At 39.1% G+C, this 25,368-nt stretch overlaps 1 pseudogene; it reads right to left on the bottom strand.

Moving 5' to 3' along the window:
• Positions 1-10,279: 10,279 nt before the first annotated feature.
• Positions 10,280-22,653, bottom strand: LOC112627034 (annotated as a pseudogene).
• Between the last annotated feature and the right edge of the window lie 2,715 nt (positions 22,654-25,368).

Below are 25,368 nucleotides of genomic sequence, written 5' to 3'. Positions count from 1 at the left end.
ACATTTACCACTATTTTCCTCTTCTCTTAACACAGCATTATTTATTTATTTATTAAGAAAAGAAACTTTCCAGAACAATAAATAGCATAAATTATTCAGCCAACTTCAGTCCAGCCACATAAATCATACTCAAGCAGACAAGCTACTTGTGACAAATGCTTTGTCTAACAGAAATATACCACTGAAGGTTTAATCAGAGGCTCTAAACATTTCAGACTTCCTCACTTTTATTCTTGGCCAGAAATTCTATTTCTCCATCTACAGAGGCTCTTGAGAATGTTCTTTTTTCTCCCATGAGAATATCGTGACCATTTTCATCCACAGTAGGGAAGAGGGTGTTAATAAAAGTGCACTTTTCTGAAGAAAAATTCAAATAGGGGTTGGCAAATCTTCTAAATTCTTGAAAGCATATTTCAGGGCCAACTGTGGCTATGTTAATAGCTTTTCACATGATAGGCCATCAAGTCCTACTTTTCTTGACTGGTCAGAGGGTTCCCACATTGACCAAAGAAAAAGTAAATAATTTGGAAGCAGAATGAATCCAGTCTAGCTGGCAAAATCGGGAGACAGGGGTTCCTCTTTCGTCTTGTCATGGGCTCTTAAGGCTTCTGAGACTTCAGTTGTTTTATCTGAAGCTTCCTCCTTTACTGCCTTATTAATATAAATGGGATCCATAAAAATGCTTGATTATACCATGGTAGGCTAAAATATGCCCATAAAAATTCTTTTTTTGGTAAGCTTCAAATAATGGTGATTTTTTTTTTTTCCAGTAAGAGGAATGAAATCTTAGTTCCCCTAATACTTTAATTGCCAACTTTTTCCTTTCATAATGTTTAACCAATTCCTGGACGGTCAATGATTCAAAGCATTTATGTTACTGGGGACATGTGCTATTCAAAAATACCTTGAAACTTTATACACACACACACAGAGTAAGTCCACGTGTGATTTTGATAACCATTTACTCTGAGGGAAAGGAGATTGGGTTGTCTACTTTTAAACCATTATGAAAAATTGGGAGAAAGTGGGGATAAGCTGGCAGTGGCAATGGCAGTGGCAGAGCATTCAGGGATTGTGGTCCGGGGGTACAAAGGCAGGGAACTTGTCACAAAAAAATGTGTCTACACCTATGATACCCCCACCGTTGGTGTGGGAAGGCAGTCTCAGCAGGCCAGCACCCCCAGCATGTGTGAAGGCACCCTCAGGGACCCCAGAAGGAAAGGCACCACCTGGACCTCCCTGGGGGCCTGTTTCTGCAGTGGTTTCTGGATTCAGCCTTGCTTGCCTTACAAGCTCTGAGTGAATTGTGGCCCAAGCAGCTGTGGCCATGGCCCACGTGACCAAGTATTTGTTTCTGATGCACATGTGGCATTTTGCCATAAAAAGGTACAGCACATGGATCTCCAGAGGAACATGCATCAAGTTTATTTTCTGACTAGTAAATGAATAAATTTTTCTGACTCAATTGGGAATGAAAGGAAAATAACCTGCCTTTGGAGCTATCCCAAGATCTGATTCCTTTGGAGCGGTTCATGTAATTTAACAGCAACAACCCAGTCATCAGAGAACTGCAGCATAGTATATAGCCAACTATAAGCCTTGCAGATGAGGGAACTCTGGATCCACAGGGACTAAGAAGAAGTAGGTAGCTTTGAGCAGTACTCGGTGAGAGAATTTAGCTCAGGGAAATGTCAGTAAAATTCCCAGCATCCTATTTTAGATAGACACATTTAAATCCCCAGGTTTTTAGAAGATAATAGTAGAATGGACTCTTAGAAATACTTTGGTTGTGAATATTGTCTGTCCAGAGTTTGTGTCAATTTGGATATATTTGTCATCTATTTTATCAGGGTTAGTATGAAAGAAATTGGGGAAAATCCATAGTAGCGTAGTGAAGATGCTAAAGAAGTCAAGTGCAAGAATTGGGATCTTATCCCAATAAGATTTCAGAATTTTTTAAATAAAAGGAAAAAAGTCAGTTCAATGCAGAATTTTACGAAGTTTTCAGTGAACAGCTGCTCATTCTGAACTTCATTTCTCTTAACCAAGACATCGCTGTCCATAAGTAGGGTGAACCTATGTCCCAGTTTACCCAGGACAGTCCAGTTTATGTCTAATGAGCAGGCTTAATTATTAAGAATACCCCCTTTTATTCTCAAAATTGTCCTGGTTTGGGAGATAAATTAGTCACCCTAACCATAAACAAAGCTCTCTCTGAAGTTAATAGATTTATATAAATGATGAAAGCTGGAAAAATTTGATTTGTTTTTCAAATTTGTTCTTTTAAGTCATAGATTGAGCAGGCAGGGTATGTGGAGACCAGAGCAAACCATGCCTGGGTGAGAACACGCCTAGGCCCTGTGTCTTTCTACCAATTGCTCTCATTCTGTTTTGTATTTTTTCCTCAGAACTTCTTTGAGGATATTTTGAAATGTTTTCAGATAAACTATTTACGACTTCCAACAAATTTCAGATTTTCTTTATAAGTTGTAATATTTAGAAAAAAAACCCTGAAGAACTGGTTTTTATGACTTGCTTAAATGTTTGTAGAGAGTTGGAAATGGAATCAAACTTAATTTCACTTCATTGTGAGAATTATCTTGGGTCGTATATTAGACTAGATTCTAGTCTTCTGAGGGCAATCAACAATGAATTATAAGTAGGGTATGACCAACAGATTCATTTTTTATATGGCATAGGAGAAGTTCTGGTTCTGCCAAAGTTAAAAAAACTGTCAATGAGTTAACTTAAGAAACAACATGATTAAAAATATTTGTAAACAGGGACACTACTTATTTTAAAATACTTGAGCAAGATTTTTCATAAAATTGGAAATTTCAGTTAATCATACTACTTATGTTAATTCCCTAGATGTTAAAAATTACACTTCATTGCTTGACAGACTTTTATGATTAAATACATGTTGGTTAATGTAAGGTTGCTGTAAATAATGATTTTTTTGTGTTTCCCCCCCCCCCAAAGCGTGCATTAAATTAATTACTTTAAAATGCATACATGAAGTGATTCATTCAAGGTCTTTGGGAAAACAGGAAATGTGGAGTACTGGTATGTTTTGTTAGGAATATTATTTTCTAGTTTGGTTCACTTATTTTCTGTGTAACAAAATTCTAAATTGTTAATTGAGGAAACACCTGCTTTACCTGATTTTCTTAAGTGTACTGGATGGATACTGAATGCCTTGAAGCAAAAGTCTTATTAAACCAAGGATCCCATGATATGGGCTACAATGGATGGATTATTGCATCCAAGAGAATATTATACTAAAACTTCACTGCATCATGGTCCTCAGGGACTTTGCTATAGAATTACTTGTAAATTGAACCATTTTATAAAAACATCCTTTTGATGCTTCAGAATTTCACAGAATTGGATCAGAAGAGATACTTTGTTATAGATAAGAAATTGATTGGAAGAGAAAAGAAATATTAGAAACAAATGGCCATTTCTTGATGTGAAAAAAGAAAAGGAAATGACAGGCCACATAGAGCCCATTTTATTTAACCTCTCTATAAACTGCCTGGAGAAACTCAAATGATAGAAATGTCCAAACTGTGTGCTGTCATTTTCTTGGCCCAATCACCATGTTATACTCCTCTGGCATAGCCATAGGTGTGTGGGCAGCATGGGACCTGAGCTATCCCAATAAGAGGACTTTGAATACTGGACTAGAAACACTTTCTCTGAAAAAGTTTGAACTTCATTTATAGCTGAAGCCATCCGACTTCCCCCACGGGAAGCCAGCTTTAGAGTAGTCTATCGGACACTTTTAGGGTAATGTTACTGATAAAATTGCTGTGAGGATTTAATATGGAGATGCTACACTGTGAAATTTTCAAGCTTTATGATGACTTGAAAATATGGGCTTTTGGTCAATAAAAAGTCAAGCTCATGAGAACAGGTTGAAGGAAGATTTTACAACCTAAGCAAGTAGCTCTTATGAGCAACGACTCAATACATCTTTGTTTTCTTTCTCCATTGCTGATCAGTTTCCATTCTCTGATTTGTCTCCACCCTTTCAGTTTGATACATGGATTGGTTTCCCTCTAGGTTCCATGGCCCAGCGCTTGGGAATTCCCTATCTATCTACCAAGGGGCATGAGAAAACCCCATTATCAACCTTCACATGTTACTGTGGCTGATGAGTGAACAGTACCCGGCTATCTCATGTTATTAGAGCAGTTTTACCTAATCACAAAGTAGCTGGACATTCCAATCATTCCTTAGTTAAGTACAAATTTCCTTTGAGGAAAACCAGGTTCAGAGGCACAAGCTGTGGGAGCTTGTATATTCCAGAAATGACCACAACAAGATTTTCCCTTCAGCACGTTTTCCAGAACTCTGCCTGTATTAGTTCGCTTTAACGCTGCTAATAAAGACATACTCGAGTCTGGGCAATTTACGAAAGAAAGAGGTTTAATGAATTTACAGTTCCACATGACTGGGGAAGCCTCACAATTATGGCGAAAGGCAAGGAGCAGCAAGTCACACCTTACGTGGATGGTGTGGGCAAAGAGAGTGAGAGCTTGTACAGGGGAACTCCTTTTTATAAAACCATCAGATCTTGTGAGACATATTCACTGTCACGAGAACAGCACGGGAAAGACTTGCCCCCATGATTCAATTACCTCCCACTGGGACCCTCCCACAACATGTGAAAATTCAAGATTACGTTTGGGTGGGGACACAGCCAAACCATGTCACTGCTACTCCCCCAGCAAAAGGCAGAGTCTAGGTCTCTTCCGCTTGAAGCTGGATGGGCTTTTGTGACTGTTTCAAAAGGAATAGAGTATGACAAAAATGATGCTATGTGATTTCCAAAGCTAAGTCAAAAGGAGGGGAGACAGCTTCTGCCTGACTTCCTCCCTATGGATGCTCTCCATAAGAACCCAGTCAGTATGCCACAAGGAGGCCCAGGCTATGTGGGGAAGAACCTGGGCTCCCACCAGCCAACAACTGGCACCAACTTCTCGCCCTGAGGGTAAGCTCTCTGTCTTGCATGTGGATCATCCTGCCCTCCATTGGGCTGCCCCTCCTAATGCTGTGTGGAGCAGAAATGAGCTTTCCCTGATGAGCCCTGTCCAAATTGCAGATTTGAGAGCAAAAATAAATGATTGTTATTGTTTAAATCATTGTTTTTCGTGGTTTGTTATGCAATTGATATTAATCCCCACCAGTGTATGAGGTCGTGCTGCCATCATGCCCACTTTCTAGAGAGGAAACAAAAGCATCTCAACAGGTGAGTAACTTGTCAAGGCCACCCCAGTGATACATGCTAGAGGCAGCTTCCAGAGCTGCCCCCACAGCGCAGCTTTTCACAGAGGGTAGAGCACTAGTGTATCAGTTATGACTCACAGTATGGTGGTGAATAGGGTGAACCACTGGAATTTGAGCATATAAATAGTGCAGAGCACTGCTCTTGATCCTGAGGGAATCAATATGGAACAAAACAAACAGAAGTCCCTGCCCACGTGGAGCTTCCTTTCCAGTGTTTTGGCGACAGTAATAAAGAGCCCTTAGCATATGCTATGGTTTGAATATTTGTCCTTTCCAAAACTCATGTTGAAATATAATTGGCATTGTAACAATATTAAGAGGTAGGACCCTTAAGAGATGATTAGGCCATGAGGGCTTTACCCTCATAGATAGAATTAATGCCATTACAAAGGGCGAGTTTGGCCCCCGCTTGTTCCCTCCTTGTCCTTCCACCTTCTGTTATGTGATTATATGGTGAGAAGGGCCTTGCAAAATGTTGGTGCCCTGATCCTGGACTTCCAAGTCTCCAGAGCTGTGAGAAGTAAATCTCTGTTTTTTATAAATTACCAAGTCCCATGTATTTGGTTATAGCAGCACAAAACGGACTAAGACAGCATATAAGGCATGTAGCACAGCGCCTGGCTCATAAATGAGACATGAAAATTGGTTATTGGTATAATTGTTGAACATTAAGAGAGTGTGGTTATTATTTGTGATCCTCATGTTATGAACAGTGCCACTTGTCCATTTTAGCAGTCAAATAGCTTGGATGGGTAACAACATTTGATTTGTGTGAGCAGAACGTGAATTTGAAACTGACTGAGATCATTCTAGCAAGTCATATAGTACTGGTATTTAATATTCAAATGTTATATGATGGCCTCTAGGACCTTGTGGACCTATAAAAAGGGGATTATAAAAATAATTTTATAGATATTAAAAAAGAAACTTCAATAGAAAAATAAAGTAAAATCTAGACTATCTGTTGTGTAATGGTGGGCAGGGACTGTGTTGATGATTGAAGTCAACAGATAGTTCTCAGCTTCCCGGTCTGTCAAATCTTTTCCCAGAGCTGATAAGCAGCAAAATTGGCTGGTTTAAATTTCACTTCCTTTTATTGCTCCCTTGGAGATGCTAATGAATAATAGACAAGGAGAGGCAGAGAACTCAGGTAATTAGTCTGTTGTGGATATTTAGACTTGGAAGAGACCTTTGCGACTCCTCTGATCTAGTTGCCTCATTGCAGAGTTTAGGAAACTGAGGCTTAGAAGGGCTAAGTATCCTCATGACACGTGACTGGTGAGTATTGGAGCGGAAACAAACTCTTGAGGCTTTGACTTCTGGTCCTGCACTTTATAGCTTCTCCTGATATTCACTCAAGCTTCCCCTCTCTTCTCCTCTCCTCTCCTCTCCTCTCCATGTTTTCAATTCTTAATCATCTGGGGCCTATGCACAAGTAACTAAGTGAAATTAAGATTTCTTTTTTAATATAGTGGTCAGTGAACAAAGGACCAGAAAGGAGCCAGGATTTTCCTTTAGCCAGAGACTAGGAAAACCAGTCTCTGTGCACGTGCTTAGGCAACTGACTCTCCCTGGAGTGCCCAGTGCCCACTTTATTCTCACCCACCTCCTTCCCCACATAAGGAAAGACTGTTCATTCTCATAGTCTGACTGTGATGCCATGAAGTCTTCTCTGACCACCTAGCTGAGCTATTGAGATGATTTCTTTCTCCTTCTATCTTGTATTACAGCCCCACATAGTTGCTTCTATTCTAAATTGTAAGCTCCTTTAGAGTAGACAGGCATTACAGCAGATGGGATAATGTAGTAGCAGCCATGACTACACCAATCTGTACGTGATATGATATGTATTGCATGTTCTTCCTAGTTTGGTAAGAAGTTTTCAACATGTCCCTCTCAGCACTTTGCAGTTAGCCAGCTGTATGGTATTGTCATATTTTCAGAGTGCTAGTAGCAAGAGTAATGAGGTAATGGGGGAAAGTACTTTTTTATCACACAATTACTAATATGCAGTTAGCATATTAAATGATTGAATTTATTCACTTTGTAAACACTTATATCACTTACTAAGTAAAAGAAAGCATGTTAGGCTCTGTTTTAAATAAAAAGTAGAATAAAATTATAGAGTCTTTTCTACTAGTGAATAATAATATGTTCAAACCTTATTTTCTATAATGCTTTTTCTATCCCTTCCAGGAAGGAGATGGAAGTCGAAATAGGAGTTGGAGAGGTAGGTTGTTGTAATTTTATTTCCCTTTACAGCCGCTCATTGGAAACAAATGTAGAGAAGCAGCTGTGCTTGTGCTTGTGTAACTTGTAACATATGCAGCCAGGATTAAGAGCTGAGCAGCCAATGCTTTAGGGTTATCCTTTCTTTTTCTTGCCATTTTAGGCATCAGAACCTTGATTTCCATCGTCATTTGTGTCCACCTAGCTCAAATATCTAACTGAAACAATATTTGAAAGGGCTATAAAATTATACAATTATAAAGAGAGTTAAAACCTTAATTGAAAAAAATAGACCCTACACAAGAATGTGTGTGTGTGTGTGTATGTGCATGTATTCTGAATATTTGAGATTAACTTAATTTTTCTCCACTAGGAACTAGTAAACTAGTAAAATGTAGTTTAGAGAATTTTTTTTTCTTTTCTTAGATTCTCTAAATTTATCTTGTTTTTTGCCCAGTTGTATTAATTAGGTTACTCCAAGAGTCAAATACACAAACATTTCAATAAAATGTGGTAACTTCTACAGTTGAGATGTATATAAAGATCACAGGGAAGGAATCCTGAATTTGGCCTGTGGGAACCAGAGCAATTTTTTCACAGAGTAAACTTTCAGTGGAGCGTTGAGAATGAGAAGGTGTTTTCTATATGTGCAAGTGGGAGTGGGGAATCTTAAATTGAGTGAATGGCATTGATTCAATTACTTACCCACTGAACAGTCATTTATTGACCATCTTCTACATGCCAGAAACCTCTACATGTGGTGGATGCTGTGGATACAAAAACGAAGATATAGTCCCAGATGTCAAGAACTTGCTTGGGGAGAAAGACACAAATAGATGATTATAAAATAAGATTGTGGGCCGGGTGCGGTGGCTCCCGCCTGTAATCCTAGCACTTTGGGAGGCCGAGGTGGGTGGATCACGAGGTCAGGAGTTCGAGACCAGCCTGACCAACATGGTGAAACCTTGTCTCTACTAAAAATACAAAAATTAGCCGAGTGTGGTGGCGCCTGCCTGTAATCCTAGCTACTCAGGAGGCTGAGGCAGGAGAATTGCTTGAACCCAGGAGGCAGAGCTTGCAGTGAGCCAAGATCATGCCACTGCACTCCAACCTGGGTGACAGAGTGAGATTTCATTTTAAAAAAAGAGTGTGCATGGATGCTGGGTCAGTGGCTCATGCCTGTAATTCCAAAGCTTTGGGAGGCTGAGAAAGGGAGATTGCTTGAGACCAGTGTTCAAGACCAGCTTAGGTGACATAATAAGATCCCAGGTCTACAGAAAAAGTTAAAAATTAGCTGGGCATGGTGGCATGTACCTGTAGTCCCAGATACTCAGGAGGCTGATTGCTTGAGCCCAGGAAGTCCAGTCTGCAGTGAGCTATGATTGCACCATTACACTCCTGCCTTGGTGACAGAGCAAGACCTTGTCTCAAAACCAAAACTCAAAAAACAAACAAACAAAAAATGTATGCTCAGAGAATCAGAGGTATAAAGGAAAAATAAAAAATGGAGTGAAGGTAGGTGAAAGCCAGCTTGGTTTGGTATGAATATACCAATTTATGAGGAAATTTGAATGCACTTAAGAGATGGCGGATTCTATAGTGTCTTTGATGGGAAACTATTGAGAAATTTATGCAGTTAGATTTGCTCTCATTTAATATAACAATATCACTTTCAACAGTGTGAAGGGGACAGACACAAGATATGAGACAACTGCAGTAATTCAGGCAAGAAGTAATGTACACCATGACTGGCAGAAGCAGTGAAGATGGAGAGAATAAATAAAATCTTTTATTCACTGATTTGATATAAGGTTAAAGGAGAAAAGGCCGGGCGCGGTGGCTCAAGCCTGTAATCCCAGCACTTTGGGAGGCCGAGACGGGCGGATCACGAGGTCAGGCGATCGAGACCATCCTGGCTAACACGATGAAACCCCGTCTCTACTAAAAGATACAAAAAAACTAGCCGGGCGTGGTGGCGGGCGCCTGTAGTCCCAGCTACTCCGGAGGCTGAGGCAGGAGAATGGCGTGAACCCGGGAGGCGGAGCTTGCAGTGAGCCGAGATCGGGCCACTGCAATCCAGCCTGGGCGACAGAGCGAGACTCCGTCTCAAAAAAAAAAAAAAAAAGGAGAAAAATACTTACAGAGTAAATATAAATAAATGCCAGGGTTCAGATTTTGCAATGGATGAGAGACAGAACATGTAGACCAAATACAGTCTTGAAAGGAAGATGATGTATCAATATCCTTTGGCATTTTCAGATGAATATAATCGGAGAAATTAGAGTTAAGAGTCTGAAGATCAGAATAGTGCTATGATTAATTTAGGTTGGGGAGGTAGAAGAGAGCTGGTGGTAGATGATAACACTGCTTGATAAGTGTATGTAGGATGAGAAGAAAAGAGAGACAAGGATAGAATTTGGAGAAGCTTCAGAACATAAAAGGAGGGTAGGAGATGATGAGCTAAAAAGGATGCTGGAGAGCAATAGCCATAGAGAGGAAGAGAAAAAAGAGAGTTTCATGTTAGAAACCGTGAGAGGACAGTGTTTCAGTGAAGGATTTAGCAATAATATTAGACTCCAGAGGGATCATGGAAGGTAAAAGCTAAAACTATTGGATATTCTTCCCCCCCCCCCCCCCCCCCCCCCCCCCGCCCCGCCCCGCATCAGCAAGTGTTCAGGCTTTATTTACAATGCTAACACTGCAGGGGATGAATAGCCTCCATCTGGGCCTCTCTGGTCAAAACCACCTTTTTGAGTCAGAGGCCCAGGCCCAGGCCTCCCGGGTCATGGTACTCTGCCCTGAAGCCAGAGAAACTGATGGACTGGGGCGCCAGGCTGGGCAGGTTCATGAGGCAGTTAAGTCAGGTACAGTCACCAACAACCAAAGCTGGGGGTGCTGCCACAAAAGTAGACATCTGGGCATGCTGGGAAGAAGAACGGGTCAGTTTTGCAGAAGGGGTAACAACCTAGGGTGTCAGGGGTTGTGGGCTGATGTGACGGACCCGCAGGATCCACTCCAGGATCTCCAAGTGATCCTCCATGCTGCTGTATCTGAAAATGTCACACGTTCTTTCCCGATGTCCCCAGGAATCTGACTCCATCAATGGTGGCCTGGTAGGGTTTGATGACTAGCTGGAGCATGGAGTAGGCAGTGGCCAGCGGGAACATGCAGGGGTGGAGGGGCTGCTGGGGGAGTGTGTAGTTGGTGGGATCAAACTCGCCAGGCATCACGTCCACCGGCACTGAGGGGCTCAGCTGCAGGAGAATCTCATCCAGCATCTTCGTGACCTCCACGCTGGCTGCCTGGGTTTTCTTGGTGAGGTACTTGGCCTTGTTGATAGAATCTCTGCTCTAGGTGGTGTGGCCGAGGGGGCTGCTGGCAAGGATGACCCAGGAGACGTGGGCAGCGCTGTACTGCTCCCCTTCGTCCCCAAGCTGCCCCGTCACCACGTCCACCGACAACTGGGTGCCCAGCGATCTCTAGCCCCCACCTCCACCCAGGCCCAGGCCAGACACCAGCAGCAGGAACCTATCTGTGTCAAGCGGGGGTGCGGGCTTCTGGGGAGCGAGGTCAGCAAAGCAGTGGTCTTCCATCAGAAACTTACCGTCGTCTCTCACGGAGCCAAACACGGCCCTGGTTACAGGACTGGCCCTGTAACCAACTTTGACACGTCAATAGTGCCTTTTAGTTAGATACGCTGCAGTTCATCTTCCAAGACCAGCTCGTGGATGTATCTGGGTGGATGTATTTGCTGCGAGGAGGCTGGGGGAGCAGGTTGTGCTCCTAGCTGATCTCCCGCAGGATGGAGGGCTACAGCTGCATGGACATGAACAGAGTGCCCGCCAGACAGCACTTCTCCCGGGGCTGCAGCTGGCACAGCTTCTTCGCTCCCACTCCACTGCCCCAGTGCTGCTGGGCCCGGTTCTCCTGGAAGGGTCTCATTTGGATGAGGCGGGTGGCATAAATATGGGAGTACTGCCGGCTAAAGCCGTGCTCTCCGCGGGACGCGCCCCATCCCCAACTATTGGATATTCTAAATGGATCATTGATGGATATGATATAAGTTCCTTTCCGTAGAATTCTGTGCACTTCTGTTTATTCCTTGACCCATTGTGACTTTCTGTGTGTTATAGTGGGTCAAGGAATAAACAGATGTGCAAAGTTGAGATTTTGAAAGTGAATTTTCTTTCAAGTTATAGAAACTTGTAGGCAAACAGAAGAGCATATTTAGGGTAGTGCCTATGGGGTGTTTGCATGATTAAAGAAGACTCTTAAAAGATAGGGTGATGATGTTCATAGGTTTGCATAGTGAGGGAGAAGGAACCGTGGAGAAGGGAGGCTGAAGGATGAATAAAGGAGTGGGGATAATTGAGTGAACAATAGCTCAGAGAGGCAGAGGGATAGAAAATGAAGTTGCTGATTCGGTTTTGCTTGTCCCATGCTTTTCTTGTCCCGTAACACACTGAACTGGGCAGAACGCTTCTTTGTAAAACCTGAATATTAACTTGGTTTCTGTATTTATCTCCGCGGTGTTGAATTGAAAGAAACACAGTCTAGCCACCAAAAAAGTAAGTACATTTTTTTATTGGTGTCCCTCTAAAAATGCCCAGGGCAGGGATAGTACCGTCCTAGCTTTGAGCAAAACTTTAAAAATTTCTCTTTTGACGTCTCTTTCCTTTGACAATTTTTTTTTTTCACTTATTACAGCTGCATTTACTACAATTTTCCATAGTGTATTATTGGACAATGAAACAGACTACCCTTCCTTTTTCAACCTTTCTTTCTCTTCCCAAAGTCACACGCTTTTGAATCTGGCATAAAAATCTCTCCTGCTCCCTCTCTACTTTCCAAAAGAAGTTCGCCCTATTAGTGTGAGGACTTGATGATGGATGGAAGAGAGCAGACAGGCACATGGAAATAAGAGGAATTAAAGCCAAATAACCGACCCACTAGTTGTCAAACTTGAACATTCATCAAAAACACCTGGACAGCTTGTTAAAGCCCCCGTTACTGAACTGTACCTCCAGAGTTTCTGATTCACTAGGGTCTGGGGCGGAGTCTAAGAATTTGCATTTCTTTAGGTTTCCATGTGTTGCTGATGCTTTTGTGGGACACACTTTGAAAAACCACTCAACTAGCTCGCTTAATAGGCAGCAAATCAGAGCAGACTCGGGAGCAATGGAATAAGATTACTAACATGAAGTATCAGGCACAGTCTTTATTACAAACAAAAGGGCAATTCTGCTTATTAGAAGACCTGAAACAAGATCTGCTTGATGCTGAGCTCCTGACTGGCCCAAGGTCATTTACTCCTTGCAGGGCTTCACTGGGTCCACAGTTTGATAAAGAGGTACATATAGGAGTGGCAACTGGCTGAGCCAGGTGTTAGGACTGGAGGGATTCAAAGATGGACAAGGAGGCAGACTTTTACAAATTAGTTTTACAAAGGACAAGCAACTGAGGCAAGTGAGGTAAAAATTAGTATTTCAATATTTTCCCCAGAGAGTCTCAAGAAGTTCTGTGACCCATTCAAATGAGTTTTGCAGCCAGACATAATTTTCTGACCCTTTAAATGAATGCTTTTTTTCCACCTACAATGTATCTATTTACAAGCAATTACATAGCTTATGAGTCTAATGTCTATGATAGCTTTACCAATTTTGAGAAGTAATAAATTCCCAAATGCATGTCTTAATCTATGTAATTATGCATAACTTTAGTGAAATTGAAGCCATACATTTCTAGTTCAAGTTAAACAATCAAATTTCCATATTGTTGAATAGCTAAACAGATTTTATGCTTATGATATCCCTTAAGAACTTGTTAATGTACCTTTTACAATGTTGTGCTCCACAGAAAACATTGACTTATGTCCAGGTAAACAGATGCCAGAGCAGGGAAGAATATTATGGGAATGAGTCTTTATTTTCATAAATTCTCATATAATTTTAACAGGTGAAAAAACATGTCTCATTTCCCTTAAGATTTACCTTTTCTAAGTAAGTAGTATTTAGAATTTCATGTTGCTGTATCTATGGCTATGCAGTTGAGCAAGTTAGATTGTAAGGAAATAACCATATTGGAGAGAAGAGAAAAACAACAGACACATAATCACCTAAACTTTGGACAAACCTCTGAAATGGAAGCCAATCTAGCAATGAAATCACAATGAAATTATAAATTTATGGAGGAAAAGCTGGGAGGTTAATTTTACCCTTTAAAACCTCAATGAAGCACAAAATTCAGGGGAAAAACTAATAATTATGATGAAGAATTGTAAGATTTGGAACATCAACTCAGCAAATGAAGACATTACCACATGGCAGACATTAGCCAATAAAAGTCATCCAATCACTCTAAAATGAGCTCGTAACACAAAATGTGAGCACTGTGGATTTCCAGAGAGATGGTGCATTTATTAAAAAAATCCATTTATTACTTTCTACAACTGAACTCATCCAATGCACATTTACTGAGCATAGACAATGCATGAAGAGCACAGACAATGGGCTTGCACTTTGTGTGAAGTGCTTAGGAGGATTAAAGAATAAGTTAGATACAGGTCCTGACCTTAAGGAGCTTACAGTTTTTTTTTGAATGTGTGACTGAAGGGAAAAGAGATGAATAAATAACCATAAGATAAGGTGAGGCACCAAAGATAAAAAGCAACTCTTTTGACAAGGCAGAAAAAAATGAGTATGAGAAACTGGGGAGGAGGCGAAATTTAAGATGACCTTCAAGAAGGAGAAGCAACTGAACTGAGCTTTATGGCATGCATAATAGTCTTTGTTTTTTTATTTTTAAATTTTCTTAAAGTATATACTATATCATTACACTGAAAATGCCACAAAATACACCTACAAGTGGCAATTTAATGTAAAACCAACACACTTTAACATGTGAATCAAAGCACAGTACATAGGAGTATAAAAAGATTGGTGGATATGGGTGATATACCAGACAGAAAGTTAGTTTGTGCACCAGCAACAAACCTCTCATGTATCTCAGTGGCTTAACATAACTACAGTTTATTTATTATTTACACAAAATTGGCTGCAAGTCTGCTCACTCTTTAGCAACTGTTTGCCATGCAGTGTCTCAGGGACCTTCTCTCTGGTATTATCACAGAGCCTCCTCTCTGATCGCTGTATCAGGAAAGAGAGTGCTAGTGGATTCATCTTGACAATTAAATACTCTGGCCTGAAAGTGATATATGTGGCAATGAGTCACAGGCCATTGGCCAAAATTAGTCACATAGCCGTGAGTGCCTTCAAGTGTTCAGAAAAGTGTAGTTCTCTTGCATCTTCAGATGGGGTTGGATGTAGGTGGGATGTGGCAGAAGATGAGGTTGGAATGTCAGGGTTAAATCAGATTCTGAAAGACCTGATGTGGTTTGATAAGAAATTTCACCTTGGTTTTATATGTAGTGGAAAAACAAAGGTTTTGAATAGGGAAGATATAATAGGCACTGTGCAGAAAATGACTTTGGTAAAAAGCACAGAGGGTTGTTTGGAGGTAGGCAGAACCTTTAGAAGACTCATGGAGAAGCTGGAGCAAGTAATTGGGTTCCAACCAATGCAGTATTAAATAATAGCATGAGTGGAAAGGATGAAATGGATTCAAGAAATGTTCACAGGTCGGTTTAATTGGAATTACTTGATATAATGACTGAAGGAGAAGGAAGAGTTAAATATAATTCACCTTTCTATCTTGGTTTACTGAGTGGGTGGTGATGCTGTTAACTGATGAGATAACCATTTACCCAGAAGCAGCAGAAGACTTGGGGTAAACTTGATTGTGATCCTTGCAAGAAAATCACTTGGAGATATTGACCAAGCAGTCACAAATACATTTTTGAATCAAAGAAGAGAGGCTAGAGCTAGACATGGAAATATGGAAATACAGTAGCACCCCCTTATCCTTGGGGGATATGTTTCAAGACCTCTGGTGGATGCCTGAAACCAGAGACAGTAGTGAACTCTATACATACTATGTTTTCTTCCCTATACATACATGTCCGTGATAAAGTTTAATTTATAAATTGGGCACAATAAGAGATTAACAATAATAATGAATAATGAAATAGAACAATTATAACAGCATACTGTAATAAAAGTTATGTGAATGTTCGCTTTCTCTCTCTTTCTCAAAATATCTTAATATTTCCAGGCCATGGTTGGCCATGGGTAACTGAAACCCTAGAAAGCAAAACTGCATATAAGGAGGAGCTACTGTACTTGGCCTCAAGATGACAATGGAGGCTGTGGGGTTTCCCAGGGAGAAGAGGCTGAGGATGAAACTCTGGGAAACCTTCACTGTGTGAAAAGGTGGATGCAAAGCCCAGGTCTGCTCATTTCTAGAACAGAAGCTTTGTATTAGCCTAGGGCTGCTGTAATGGAGTACCACAAATGAGGTGGCTTAAACTACAGACACTGTGTCACAGTTCTGGAGGATAGAAGCCTGAGATCAAGGTGTTAGCAGAGTTGGTTCCTCCTGAGGGCTGTAAGGGAGAATCTGTTCCATGTCTCTCTCCTGGCTTCTGGTGATTTGCTGGTGATCTTTGGTGTTCTTTGGCTTTAGCTAAGTCACTCTGATCTCCGACTTAATCTCCTTGTGGTGCCCTCCCTGGATGCATGTCTGTGTCTGTGTTCACATTTCCCCTATTTATAAGGACACTAGTCAGATTGGATTAAGGCCCACTCTAATGACCTCAGTTATCCTGATCATCTGCAGACTCTATTATCAAACAAGGTCACATTCACAGGTACTGGGGTTAGGACTTCAACATATGAATTTTGGGGTAACAAATTCTATCCATAAAAGGCTTCTTCTACTCCTCCTTCTAACATGATTTGGAGTAGGGAGAAAGAAGCCAGACTGCAATAGGCCAATAATTAATAAGAGATTTTTAAAAAGCCAAGGCTGGGAATGTAAACTATTTATTTGGAACTACATCCATTACAAGTCAAATGATGAGGGCAAGGGCTCTGTGGCTTATACAATTTCCAGAACAAACTACTTTACAGTTTGCCAAAGAATCATTCAAAGTCTATGGTATATTAAGAGTGCTTGCTTGCTGCAAGATTCTTTCTTCAAACTAAAACACATGGGCTTGCTTGTTTGGCAAAGAATGCATATATCCCTAGAAGATGAGCTAGTAATCATTTGCTTTGCATTTAGTGTAATGTGCTCTTTTCTGATGAAACTTGGAAGTTTGAGTTTGAAAAATGATGTGTCTAAGAGAGTATGGACTAAGCAATTTTAGATATGGCAGAGCAATAAAAAACATTCTTGCCATAGATTCATTGGAGGTGCAAGGACACAGATTAACCTTGGGAGGTATATTATAGCATTTATTTTTTCAAAAGAAAGGAAAGACTTGGTATTTAAATTCTTGCTTTCATTTGAGGAAGGAAAAATATAAATCTTGGGATATCTGAAAAATATTAAAATGTTCACGGAATTAACCGTCAGTGATAATATCAACTGTCACATTTCTACTCCATCTCATATTGGGAAAAACTGATGTAACCAAATGGTGATATATCAGGCTTTTTCCCTAGGCATTATGGTGTGTTAATTTTCTACCAAAAATTTTGGGTATTAATATGGATATTCAATTTTGTTTTGGGTCTTAGATGAGGTGGTTTTGTGATTTGCAGTTGGATTTAACATAAAAACAAAGGAATTGAAGTATTTTTGTAACAGAATTTTAATAGTATCTGTCTTTCAATGACATTTCTTTATCCTCTTTTTTTTTTGTTTTAAAAATGATACATGTTGAGAGAGAAGCTAATTGAATACATTTTTCCTAAACATTATACATTAAAATCAGTGATGCTTCTACAGCAATCATGTTCTGAAAGAGCACTTTCATATCTTATGGGTTTTTGTTCTTTTACACAGTTCATATGAGTGGAATATACTGTTCTTGGGAAAAAATAATGATAATGTAGACAGATATTGAACTTATCTCTACTCTGATGGAAGTTCAGTGTATGTTGCTGATTATGTATGATACGTTTTCCATAAATAGGCACAGAGTGACCCCAGTGGAAACTGAGCTTGCAGGGTAATTGTGCTCAATATTGTTTCCCTATCATGCATGCCTATCATTCTATTCTCCAGTTGGTCTTGGAGACTTCACTGTTGCTTCTGAACCTGGTACTAGGAACCGAGCCCGTTCTTTATGGTTTGCCTTGTTTCGACAAGTGTAACAGCATCTCTCCTTATTTCACCCACATTTCTACATTATTCTGATGGCAAAGGATTAAAACTTCTTTTATGAGAAAACACTAAAAATGTTAACTCAGAAGAAGGTCTGTGAAAAGAACACTGAACTCGGGATCAGAAAACTTGAATCATTTAGGTGCTATTTAGCCTTGTTAGTCTACTTATGCGCTGCATTCTTGGACAAGATATTTGACTCCTTAGTAATTCATTAATTCAGTAAGCCGTTAACTCATTCATCTATTCATCTACTCCTTTTCACCAAGCATTTATTGAATGTTCCCTGTGTTTTAAGCACTGTGTTAAACACAGGATGGTAAGATAAAAATCAGACATTCCTTTAAAGGCATTCACAGATAAATTAGGAAGAGTTAAAAAATTATGATAGGAATGATATGTTACAGTAGAGATAATCATTAGTAGAATAATGTGATTTCTATTGCTCTTTTTACTTTTATAAGTTTACGGTTCTAATTCTATAAAAGTTCTAAAAGTTATTCACATACCTTTTGACTTTGGGAAAAAACAAACCCAGAGATACAAAGATAAAAAAGTAAACCTGTTCCTGTACTTAACGGGCCACTGGTTTAGAAGAAAAATGGATGGGTAACTGAATGCGTGTGTGTGTGCGTGTGTGTGTGTATACCTTATTTGTGTCTTTGGAGTCCTTGGCCTACAGCATTGCTCTATTACTGCAGGCATCCTAGCTTGCTGGGCAGTAATTCATTCAAAGTAAGGAATTTGAAGTGAGTGGCAGCATGAGTGGTGCTAGATGGAGTAAGGAAAGAGACACAAAACTTTGTAATTCTGATTTCCATATGTGGGTCAAAATGGCAAGGAAAGTCAGAGAGGCCAGAAAGCAATAAGACTCCAGAAAAGTACTTGGTATTCCTTCCTGAACCTAAAGAAAATTTATAAAGAGTGTAGGCAGTCCATGATTTACAGAAATATATGGCCAAAAATGAGTCATAATAATGAACGTTTCTTGTTTTCTAAATGGCTATAGATTCCATTTAGGCCCTAGTAGAGTAATTGCCTTATAAGACTAAAAATTCTCTTTAGACAGTCTTGATGGTTAATACATACTACTCCAGAAGTCTACTTCGAATACTTTTCAACCACGGTTTTAACAAAAAGGAACTAATAATATTTCCACAGGTAGACTTTAAAAAAATGTAATAGAGATCATATGATTGACATACTTCCTCTGTTTAATCACACAAACATAATCCAACTCAGGAATTTCAGAGTTAATACAGTGAATTAGTTTCAAAGTATTAGAAGGGCTGGGGCACTGATTGAGTAAGGTTACCTAGAAAGTAGTACCTATATTAAGCCACTACTACCCATAGGCCTAGAAGTCCAAAGGAGAAGATAGTGTTACCTAGAGTCCATATGCAGGTGAGATTGCTGAAGTTGAAATTGGGTTACCTGAGTAGAACTTGGAGCCACATATACCTATCATTGTTATGGCTGCTGAAACTGCCTTTAGAAGCTGGGAAGAAAATGGCCTCCTTCTTTCTTCACTTTTCTTCCAGTGCCTGCCTTCCACTGGCAAAAATCTAACAGAAAGTCAAGGGAACTTGGGAAAAATAGCTTTGCTGGCTCCCTGTCCGTGAGGTACAAAAAAGGCAGAGAAGAACAAAGGAGGAGCCGGGAGACAACACCCCCTCCAGAACACACGTCATTGTCTCTTCTGTCTTTAATAATCTGTTAATTTTCCTGAAACTCCTTCATCACTATGATGCAGTGAAGGGAAGAGTGAGTTAAACTAAGGGAAGGAGGAAGATGTTACATAGCGACAGCTACTGAGAGAATAGAAGGGAAATTAGGCAGAAAGGTCTGAGAAGAGGGAAAACAGAAAAGGCATATGAATGGCAAAGGGTCAGATAAGAGTTCTGTCAAATGTATGCTTAATTGGGCTCAAACCCTTTGGGTTGGAGTAAAGTGAAGGCTAACAGAAAAATCTAGTTAAAATTGTGGGGTTCATAGATAAGGGGAGGGGTTAAGTTAAGCTTGATAGTTGCTTCAGGTTCTATCCTGAGAACTTTTCAAATTCCTTGAAGAAATCCCATGTTTATCATGGTACAACACTAATATGGCAGCACACGATTGGTCAATTAGAAATGCTGAAGGAAGCATTAGACAAGTGCATTAAACAATGCCCCTGGTTGTCCATGGCCCATGAGATTATCTAGGGATTCCATAATTTCTAGAGTGTCCTGTTATTAAGAGAATCAGTGCAATGCAAGAAGCCTGGGGTTGGAACAACGATGCTGCAGAGTACAGGGACTGTGATATAGGAGGTTACAGCAGGATCTAAGGACTTTGGGAATAGTTACTACCGTGACCTCTCTGCCTCCTCTCCACACCCCCAAAGCACTGGGCAGTAAAAAGCACTAAATATTGCACACTAGAACAGGGTGTTCAATAACCTGACACAGAGGGGAACAGACCAGCAGAGGCCAGCAAAGACCCAGACGCTAGTATGTAAGTCACCATGAGAACATGGGATTATCCTTTTATACCCAGAGAGGACCTTGGGAAAAAGAGAAGGAGGTAAGATCATTTGAGAGGGAGAGAATCAGCTTTAGTACAGAGTTTTAAGCACAGTTTTTTTTAAAAGCAATTTAAAGTTCAAACTGGAAGATTACAACATGGATATACGCAAAGCAAGATAAGGTGAGTTACATGGCAGTGGGGGGAATTCACACTGTAGAAGCTTATTCTTTGTCATGTCATGCTTCTGATATTATGAAAGACGTACTACTTATAATTGGTTATAATGAAAGTCAACATTTTTCCAACTGAACCCCTTTTAGAATAGAAAGTTTAAGATTTCAGGCTGGGTGCAGCAGTGCCAGCCTGTAGTCCCAGCTACTCAGGAGGCTGAAGTGGGAGGATCATTTGGGGCCAGGAGTTCAAGGCTGTAGTCTGTGATGATTGTGCCTGTGAATAGCCACTGCACTCTAGCCTGGGCAACATAGCAAGACCCAGTCTTTAAAAATTAACAAATAAAAGATTTCAAATGGTCTGTGATATATAAAGTAGAATAGTTCCAGAAAATTAGTTACTTTCAAATTATTGATATTTATTATTTCCTGTGATATAACATAGTTAAAGCTAATTTTCAGGAGGAAAGTTTCATTTTGTAATTATTCATTATTTATACTCTGATGGGGATGGGATTTGGTATTCTTAAGACTCTACAGAAAACATGACCTTTTGTTCTGAGAAGCTCATAATTGAAAGTGATTCATTTATTTGCAAAGATAGGGTTATTGTAGGAACAAAAGGATAGTCTTTATTAAAGTTTATAAGCCAAAGGATATGAGATTATTTCCATTCGTCCCCATCTTTCCATAATGCTTTTGTAATGGGAACAAATATTAAAATGATCCATTCTTGTCTAAAAAGGTTATATTCAGATTTGGACAACTTAATAAATAATAGAGAACTCCTAGGTAACCCACCAACCATGGGATCTTGACCCCAAAGGTGTGAAACCACTTTGAAGTAATCCAAAAGCGCATCAATTGTATTTTTGTATATTTTATTTATGTTTGTGTGAACTACCATATTAAATTGCATTAAATAACTACTTAAATAAGTAAAACAATAATTTAGAAGTAAAACCATTTTATGTTTGGGCTTAGACTCCTCTAAGCAATCTATACAGACTAATTATTTGTGCCCGTACATGCATGGTGATCTCAAAATGAATTCATTTATCGTTTTATGCATTAACTTCTCAGGCTGCTTGGGTATCATTCTCTGCTGGCTATTATATTATCAGGTCACCATCGTGCTAAACTGTAGGACATGTTAGCTGATAATTCCTGAAAAGTGCTTACTTTTGAAATAAAAAGCAAAGCAAAAAAAAAAAAAAATCAAGCCACAATGCTGACTGAAAAAAATATTTATATTTATATTAAAGCCCTTAGCTAGATTCTCAGACACATCACTGCTTAAAATGCAGTCACCTGACAAAAACAGTTCTAATTATTACCCCCTTGGGCGAACATTTTTCAGAGTGACTGGCTAAAATGCACTCCAGCTCATAATTTCTGTCTCTGACAGTGGAAGACATAACCTAGTTTCCTCTAATGCAAAAGTCTCTAATCTAGAGGGCAAGACCCTGCTCAGTATAACACTGAAGGGAGAAAATGCAATTTGAGCACAAGGAAATTGCACACATAGTTGGATAGTTCTACCACTCTCGGTTTTTTTTTTCCTCCTTGGGTTTAAATGTCTTGTTTTATTTTATACTAAATTATGACCTGGCTGAAATTGCTATGTTTTCTTTGTCATATTCTAGAAACCTCTTACTATAAAAGTGAAGGTTATGCGATAGTTCCATACTTTCATTTTTTAAGGGGGTGGGAGTGCTCACATTTTGACAGTTCAGCAGTGAAAATATTAAAAGTTACTGTGCTTGCTACAGCAATATTTTTTTCCTTTGAATAATAGCTCTTTTGTCTTGGCAAATGGGGCATATATACTGCATTAGGAAAAGGTAATTAAATCTTTTTGAAATGACAGAAGTGCAGATTTTTTGATTTGGACTAATCAGTAACAATTTCATTGTTGAATCTCTGAACGAACAAACTTTTATTATTGTTGGGAGAGGTGAATTAACCTCAAATTGTTCTGGTTCACTTCACAGGCGGTGGCTGAGTAATACATCACCCTGAAACAACTGATAAGCCAGAAGACGAAAGAAGTTTCAGGGAAGTCAGTCAGAAGTCTTGGAAGGAATGCAGCTATGGGAGGGCATTACTGGGAATTTTCATGAACAATTTTATTTCTGTGAATTGGAGAGTCATTGCCCCTTTCCCATCTCTTTCTGCTGACAGCTGCTGCTTACCTCCTTCCTTCCAGCTGGGAGGGCAGCCGCATGGCTGCGTATGCCGCTGACGCCAGGATGGCTCCTTAGCGAGCAACTAGGGCATCAGTTTCCTCCTGGAGACTGCACATGTCACCTTCACGTCTCATGCATCTTCCATCATTTATGTGAATATATCAAGAGGCTCTGGTAGAAGGCACTAGGCTATGAAAGTGCAGTCTAACCGATGACTGAGAACAAAAGCCGCCTTCAGCTAGGAATGATTCGCTACTGTGGTAAAAAATACTTTCTTTTTTCCTCCAAAATGACTTTGAATTCTAAAGATTTAATAAATAGCCTTCCTTATTTAGGAAATAAAAGTGAAAGGATAGCATAGAGAAAGGATTATTTAAAGAAACTGATTTTCATAAACATTTATAAAATAATGGTACACAAAGGCATGATAATATTATAGTATGAACTTGTAATTTCAGGAGGAAGATTTGTCTCCAACAATTCTCAAGCGTGCCATCATAACTTATTGCTCCTGAATTCCTCAGCTTCCATCAGACAATAACATGGTCTGATCAATCTTATCCCAAATGCTGGGTGCCAGTTTGAACAAAATTAGGGTGAATTATTTAAAAGGTGCTGCGACAATAATCTAACAGGTACTTTAAAATACCCTGTGTGGCTCATTAACCTGCTTATTCCAGTGAGTTAATAAAGAAATTTTATCGTGCATCTCTAGAAAACAGAAACATCTATCTTATTTTTTCGATTATTAAATTATAAATATCAAACTTTTTTCTAAAAGATATTTGTTTTCCTAACACTCTATATTGTTTATGTCCTTGGGAAGCAAATAAGAATAAGAAACAGGATTGGGGAATAATTTGTGCTGAACTAACCCAGAAATGGTGGTGAAACATCCCTACCTCTCCCTTGCTCTGGCCTATCTAGGAAATTGGCCTGGTATCTACCAAGGTAGCACTGAAAATGCAGAGAAATAACCCAGAAGCCCAGAATGGTTATCATTGGTGCCCATTCACTGAAGCTCTGTTGGACAAAATTTTAAGGAAATTCAATTGTCAGACTATGGACACATTTAGCAGTTCCTTCTAGATACTCAGAGTATTCTATTGTAAGAATACTGTTAAAAAAGAATACCTAATATATTTAATACAGTATTTTAAAATTGTCACTAAAGAATACATTCTTTGAATGCAAGAAAATAAATCACAGTGAAGAATAATTATATACTGAATACGATGCTCTGAAACTATTTGAATATTAAGATTATCATTATTAATATTATTTAGAGTCCATAGGAATTTGTCGCAATCTATTCTTTGTTCTATTTTAACCTCACAATGTTTTCCCTAGAAGAATTTTAGAAATAGTATAGCAACAGGCTTGCTTTTAAGTGGTTTAGTCAGACTTGTCTTTCATAAACTTAATAGTTTCTAAATATTTCCAGGTTTGACTGTCTGATATTGTCAGCATAATTATGAATATTTTAGAAGTACTGTGTCAACAAGGTCTTGGATATTTTTTAACATGACTCTATTAACTGCTTTAAAACACATACAATTCTCAAAAGAATTTTAAAGTTAACTAAAATTAATGGCCAATCCTTCTAGTACTAGTTTTATACCTACCATTTATTGAGGGCTTACTATATGCCAGGCACTTTTTTCAGTGCTATACATGTATTATTTCGTTTAATCTTCAACATAATCCAATGAGAAAGTTAGCATTATTAATTCATTTCTCTAGATGAGGAAACAGAGCTGGAGATAGGATATGTAACTTGCACAAAGGCATATAACTGGTAAGTAGAAATAAGTGTAAAAACCTAGGTAGCCTGGTACTGTGTTCTTTGCACTTACATTTTGTTTACTTCTCCTTGTTAATATTGACTTAAAAGTATGTTAATATATGAGATTTTTTGAAAAAAATGTAGGAGTAAAACTCAGTGACAGGAAAAATAAAAATGGCTTTGTAATCCAGTGATCATGGTTTAAATTTGAAGCTTAAATTTGAAGCTTGGTAACAGTGTGGGAATATATTGCACCTTCTTAAACAGAATATGCCATTTTCATGTGGGAATGCTAAGTAAGAGACACAGAAGTAACAGACTCGACAATTCCATAGACAATGGGAATGTTATATTTTTCTCTTGCATATTAATGAGATTTCTATGTTAGAACAAAATAACATAATACATTTAATTAAAATCCTGACATACTGATACCAAAGCTAATATTATACACTGAAATTAGTTTTTAAAATAGATTTCTTTTTGAGAAATGAAAACCGGCTTTTTTGGAAAAATACTTACTGGAGTTTCGCTTTTTGATTAAACTAATAAATAAATTCCATGATGAAAATTACTTTGGTAAAACTGACCTAAGATGTAATTTGAAGAATTAAAAACTGTATGAATTATGAGTTTTCCAATAAGAATTTTATTCTGACCTAAATGATATCCAATAGATCAAGTTAAACCTTGGTGCGTTTTTCAACAAAACAGAAGCACCTTGGCCTCTCAGCTGGTGTCAGATAAGAAATACTTTGTGCGGAGCCTTTATTTAACAGAGTTAGGCTACCGCAGTTGCCTGAGGTCTCCTTGGTCTACTCCTGATTCTCTATTACTGGCAAAGATAAAAGCACAAAAAGTGGAAGTTTCTTCTGAACAGACTATTTTCATTTGTAGACTTCATAAATGTCAGGAAGTAAGAGTAGAGGCAACTCATATCCCGGATTCGTTTTTAGTAATAACATGC

The sequence above is a fragment of the Theropithecus gelada genome, chromosome 6 (genome assembly GCF_003255815.1).
Source record: "Theropithecus gelada isolate Dixy chromosome 6, Tgel_1.0, whole genome shotgun sequence".
Classification (NCBI taxonomy): Eukaryota; Metazoa; Chordata; class Mammalia; order Primates; family Cercopithecidae; genus Theropithecus; species Theropithecus gelada.
This window is presented reverse-complemented; position numbering and strand designations above follow the sequence as displayed.